General features: G+C 36.7%; 1 long non-coding RNA gene across 1 annotated transcript; it reads right to left on the bottom strand.

Annotated features, from left to right (window-relative positions):
* Positions 1 to 2,717: 2,717 nt before the first annotated feature.
* Positions 2,718 to 4,950, bottom strand: LOC147026470 (uncharacterized). The gene is made up of 2 exons (XR_015058366.1): positions 4,602 to 4,950; positions 2,718 to 4,506 (listed from the first exon to the last, which is right to left on the bottom strand). It is a non-coding gene; the product is annotated as an uncharacterized LOC147026470 (long non-coding RNA).
* Between the last annotated feature and the right edge of the window lie 628 nt (positions 4,951 to 5,578).

Raw genomic sequence — 5,578 nt, 5'->3', positions numbered from 1 at the left:
AAATTAACCTCGAAGACCTGGAACAATTAAATCAGTCTCGTAAGGAAGAATATTATCCACTTGGTATCGAGAATGAGTTTTGTGGGGCCACGATTCGTAAACAACAAATAAAAGAATTTAATAAGGGTAAATATAATAATGGTTTTGCCCTTGTTTATCTCATGAAAACAGAAAAAACAGGATTATATATAATAAGTAAGGAAATACAAAATGATTTAACTATGGGAAGATGGGGAGGTGTTTCATGCCATAATATTATTCTAACATATATTTCTAATACATAAATGACAGCAAGAAGGCTTCAAGAAAATTATCATTTCTGTGTCCAAGCATACCTTCAAGAAAAGGGTATTCGGTATTTTAATAAATATGTTCTACAACATAAGAATGAGGTATTTTCAATAAAAGATTGGCATTATGCTGATGTTGACAAACCGACAACTTTAGATTTAATTAGAATGTTAAATAATGAAAAAATTATAAAGTTAAGAAAAGGTAAGGCTCTTTTAGAAATTCAAAAGAAATTTTATTGGTTTCCTGTTGTAAAAAAAATTATTTTGGATACAGGAATAACAAGAAATCCTGATGAATATATGTATAATATTCTATGGGGTGTAAGCGATTCAAGGATAGTAAGGGATGAGGGAGGAGTTGAAGAAGAGAGGGAAGAGGAGGAAAAGGAGAAGAGGGAGAAGAAAGAGAAGGAGGAAAAAGAGAAGAGAGAGAAGGAGGAGAGGGAGAAGAGAGAGAGGGAGGAAAGAGAGAAGAGAGAGAGGGAGGAGAGAGAGAAGAGAGAGAGGGAGGAGAGGGAGGAGAGGGAGAAGAAAGAGAAGGAGAGGGAGGAGAGGGAGAAGAAAGAGAAGGAGGAAAAAGAGAAGAGAGAGAAGGAGGAGAGGGAGGAAAGAGCGAGACAAAATAAATATCAAAATATGGAAACCAGTGAGATTAAAAAAAGATTAGGGGTATTACAGAAAATAACTCAACCCACCGAGGAGGAAAACAAAGAATTGATGTCTATTTACAATACTTTCGACAAGACTATTGACATCGAGAAGACATGTATTTTAATTCAAGTTTTTCATTTTTTTTTTTTCTTAAATAAATGGGGGAGAGAGTGAAGGCATTTCTAAGGATTCTTTATGTTTTAAAAATCAAGATTCAAATGTGCATGTTGGAAACTAAAAAGGTTTTTGCACTCTGCAGGAATTTTTCTCATAAATAAATGAGTTATTGTCTCAAATGTAAAAAGAAAACTAATACCAAAAATATTTCATATATTAAAAGTAAAAATAACAGGGTTATACAAAAAGGTATATGTTCGGTGTGTGGTTCAAAAAAAATCAATTTATCTCCCAACACAAACTAGGAGGAGATATCCAAAAGTTTTTATCAGGAAGTAAATTTACAACTACTGGAATACCAGGGGAATTACATCTTCCAGGGTATTCTTTCTGTGGCCCAGGCACAAACTTGGATAAAAGATTAGATGAGGCAGACAATCCTAAATCCTGGAGTAAGCCTATCAATAGAGTTGATGAAGTGTGCATGAGACACGATATTGATTATGGGAATACCACAACGTTGCAAGAAAAGCATGAAGCCGATAGAGAAATGTTGTATAATTTGTCTCTGATACAAAATCCAACCTTGAGAGAAAAAGTTGATCGGTTCATTGTGAAGAAGATGATCAGTGCTAAATTGAAACTTGGTCTTGGAAATTCAAAAAACTTATAGGCTCTAATGATGTTATTAAGACTGAAGAGCAATTAGCTGATGAATTTCATAAACCAATATTCACAAAGTTTCAGAGAAGGAAAGTTTATTCCAAGGAAGTAGATTATATCTGGTCTGCTGATTTGATTGAACTCAATAATGATAAGGGGTACAAGTATGCTTTAACCGTTATTGATTTGAGGAGTAGATATGCGTGGGTTGTACCATTAAAAAACAAAACAGGTAATACTCTTATGTTAGCCTTCCAAAAGATATTTAATAAAAGTAAGAGAAAACCTAAAAAATTGTGGACTGATGAGGGTAGAGTTTTATAACAAGACATTTATGAATTTTCTAAAAAATAACAGTATTACATTATACAGTACCTTTAATGAAGGGAAGGCAGTTGTTGTTGAACGTTTTAATCGTACCTTAAAAGAGAGACTATATAAAAAATTCACACAACTCGGTTCACAACAATGGTCATCTTTTATTCAGGATATTGTGGATAAGTATAATGACACGATTCACACGTCAACAAATATGAAGCCATCAGAAACATTTACAAAATTAAAATATGAAAAAGAGATTAATGTCAGAAAACCTAAGTTCAAAGTTGGTGATATCGTAAGAATATATAGGTGGAAATCTCATTTTGAAAAGGGTTTTACTAAACGATGGACGAAAGAACTTTTTAAAATTGTTGATGTAATAGATACAGTTCCTTGGACTTATAAGATATATGATTTGGAAGGGGAAGAGATTTTAGGTTCATTTTATTCACAGGAATTACAAAAGACAAAACTAAGCAGATAATACCCATGGGAGCAATGGGTTGTCCCTTCACTCCCTCCTACTATACACCTTTGTGGACACTAGAGGGCCAAGTCCGAGGTGTATAACAGTATATAATGTGTGTCAAGGGGTGGACGTTCTTAGATCTGTGAACCCCAAACGCAGAATCCTCAACTGAATAGTCAAGGCTTAACTTTTGTTTGTTGGTGTGTGTGTGTGTGTGTGTGTGTGTGTGTGTGTGTGTGTGTGTGTGTGTGTGTGTGTGTGTGTGTGTGTGTGTGTGTGCAATGGGAGCAATGGGTTGGCGCTTCACTCCCTCCTACTATACACCGTTGTGGACACTCGAGGGCCAAGTCCGAGGTGTATAACACTATATAATGTGTGTGCAATGGGAGCAATGGGTTGGCGCTTCACTCTCTCCTACTATACACCGTTGTGGACACTCGAGGGCCAAGTCCGAGGTGTATAACAGTATATAATGTGTGTGCAATGGGAGCAATGGGTTGGCGCTTCACTCCCTCCTACTATACACCATTGTGGACACTCGAGGGCCAAGTCCGAGGTGTATAACAGTATATAATGTGTGTCAAGGGGTGGACGTTCTTAGATCTGTGAACCCCAAACACAGAATCCTCAACTGAAGTCAAGGCTTAACTTTGTTTGTTGGTGTGTGTGTGTGTGTGTGTGTGTGTGTGTCCCAACCCTCACATTCAAAATCTCAACCCCAACCCTCACATTCAAAATCTCAACCCCAACTCAATCCTCGCCCAACACAATGTCTTTTTCAAAATGAGATTCCCACCTATATATATATATATATATTTTTTTTTTTACGTTTTTTTTTTTCTTCTTCCAATTCTGTCTTTTAAGGCTTTCAGGTTTGATGACGTAGAAAGGGGGAGTAAGCCTGCACTTTCTTCCCAGAACGAACAATGTATATTTTTTGTTTTTTTCTCTTCTTCCAATTCTGTCTTTTAAGGCTTTCAGGTTTGATGACGTAAAAAGGGGGAGTAAGCCTGCACTTTCTTCCCAGAACTTTCTTGATCTTGCTCCCATCAAGCACCATCCGACAAAGAACTACATCGATAGGTTTAGATCCCAAAGAGTGATAGCAACTCCAAAAGTCTCCAAAATATAAATAAATAAAATAATAATAATAATAAATAAATAAAAGCCCCCAAAAAAGTTTCAAGTGTCCAACATAAACCCAACTTTCCAAGTCTTCAAGGTATAACCACATTCCCGTTGAGTTTCCAAGATATGTATCACATTGTGAGTTATCAATCCAGAACCCACATTTCAAGTATTCAAAGTAAAACCAACTTACAAAGTCTCTTAAGGATAACTCATTTACTGATTTTTCAAAATTTGTGAGTCTCCAAGGTAGGACCCATATTTAGAACCATCTTGGCAGAACCCTTTTCCTGAGTCTCCAAGGTAGTTATTGAAACCATCAAGGCAGAACTCATTTACTGATTTTTTCAAAATTTGTGAGTCTCCAAGGTAGGCCCCATATTTAGAACCATCTTGGCAGAACCCTTTTCCTGAGTCTCCAAGGTAGTTATTTAAACCATCAAGGCAGAACTCATTTACTGATTTTTTCAAAATTTGTGAGTCTCCAAGGTAGGCCCCATATTTAGAACCATCTTGGCAGAACCCTTTTCCTGAGTCTCCAAGGTAGTTATTTAAACCATCAAGGCAGAACTCATTTACTGATTTTTCAAAATTTGTGAGTCTCCAAGGTAAAACTTGTATTCTGGCTCATCAACGTATAACTTGTTCAGTGGGTATTGTCTTGATAACTCACAATGAGTACTATTGCTGTAAAACTCTTTTTCAGGATTTTGCTGGTCTCCAAGGTATAACTCTTTGGTTGGGTCATCAAGGACGAACTCGTTCTGTAGGTCTTGGTCGCTCATAAGGTCTTCAACAAAGCCAACAATTTCCCCAAGTTGTAGCAAAAGCAGTATTTTCATTTCGTATTTCAGACACAATTTCCTGTGAGAGAAAATAATAATGTATTAATTAAGTTATTTAATTATTAAACGAGTCGATGTTTAAAAGGAACTAAAAATAGGAAAATAAAATCTTACCTCAATGGATAAGAGGTTTGAATCCAGTTCATCAACTTGAAGGTTTAGTTCCATACAAGTCAGAGAGTTCCAAGGGACCCCAAAGTCATCCCACTCAAGGTCTTGCTCGTTCTGTCGGTCTTGGTCGCTCATAAGGTCTTCAACCAAGCCAACAATTTCACCCCAAGTTGTGGCAAAATCGGTATTTTCATGTTGCATTTCAGATACAATTTCCTGTGAGAGAAAATAATAATGTATTAATTAAGTTATTTAATTATTAAACGAGTCGATGTTTAAAAGGAACTAAAAATAGGAAAATAAAAATCTTACCTCAACAGATAAGAGGTTTGAATCCAGTTCATCAACTTGAAGGTTTAGTTCCATACAAGACAGAGAGTTCCAGGCAAGCACACAGCACACCATTGCCAGCAAAAACAAATGTTTAAAATGGAGCCTGGGCATGAGGCTTTTATAGGGAGACTGTTGGGTGTGGTTTCCTGTGGAAATTCCCTGGTGGAATTTCATAACATGCTGGAAACCATTTCATAACATGGAAACCATAGAAACTGAAACATGCTGAAATTTTCTAGTGATTTCTTTGTGAGTCAGAGATGAACTGGAAATGATGTAAGAGTAGGTGGGCGGGGCTTAGGAAAAGTGGGCGTGGCTTATAAAAATACCTCATGAAAAGTGGGCGGGGATTAACAAAAGTGGGCGGGGCTTAGGCAAAGTGGGCGTGGCCTATAAAAACCTCATGAAAGTGGGCGGGGCTTAGCAAAAGTGGGCGGGGCTTAGGAAAAGTGGGCGGGGCTTAACAAAAATAACCTGTGGCTCAGGAGGTGGTCAGATGAGATCATTAAGAGAAGTTTATCATTTCGTAATGGCACAAAAGGGGTATCTTAAAAAATATAAAGATTCAAATGTTTTGTTTTTCAATATTTTAGATGGGGATTATTGTGCAAAGAAAATTAAACTATTGAAGGAATTTGAGAATGAAC

The sequence above is a fragment of the Eptatretus burgeri genome, chromosome 5, assembly GCF_056783735.1.
Source record: "Eptatretus burgeri isolate ZD-2024b chromosome 5, Ebu_testis_v1, whole genome shotgun sequence".
Lineage (NCBI taxonomy): Eukaryota > Metazoa > Chordata > Myxini > Myxiniformes > Myxinidae > Eptatretus > Eptatretus burgeri.
Note: the sequence above shows the minus strand (reverse complement) of the source record. Positions and strands in the feature narration are given on the sequence as shown.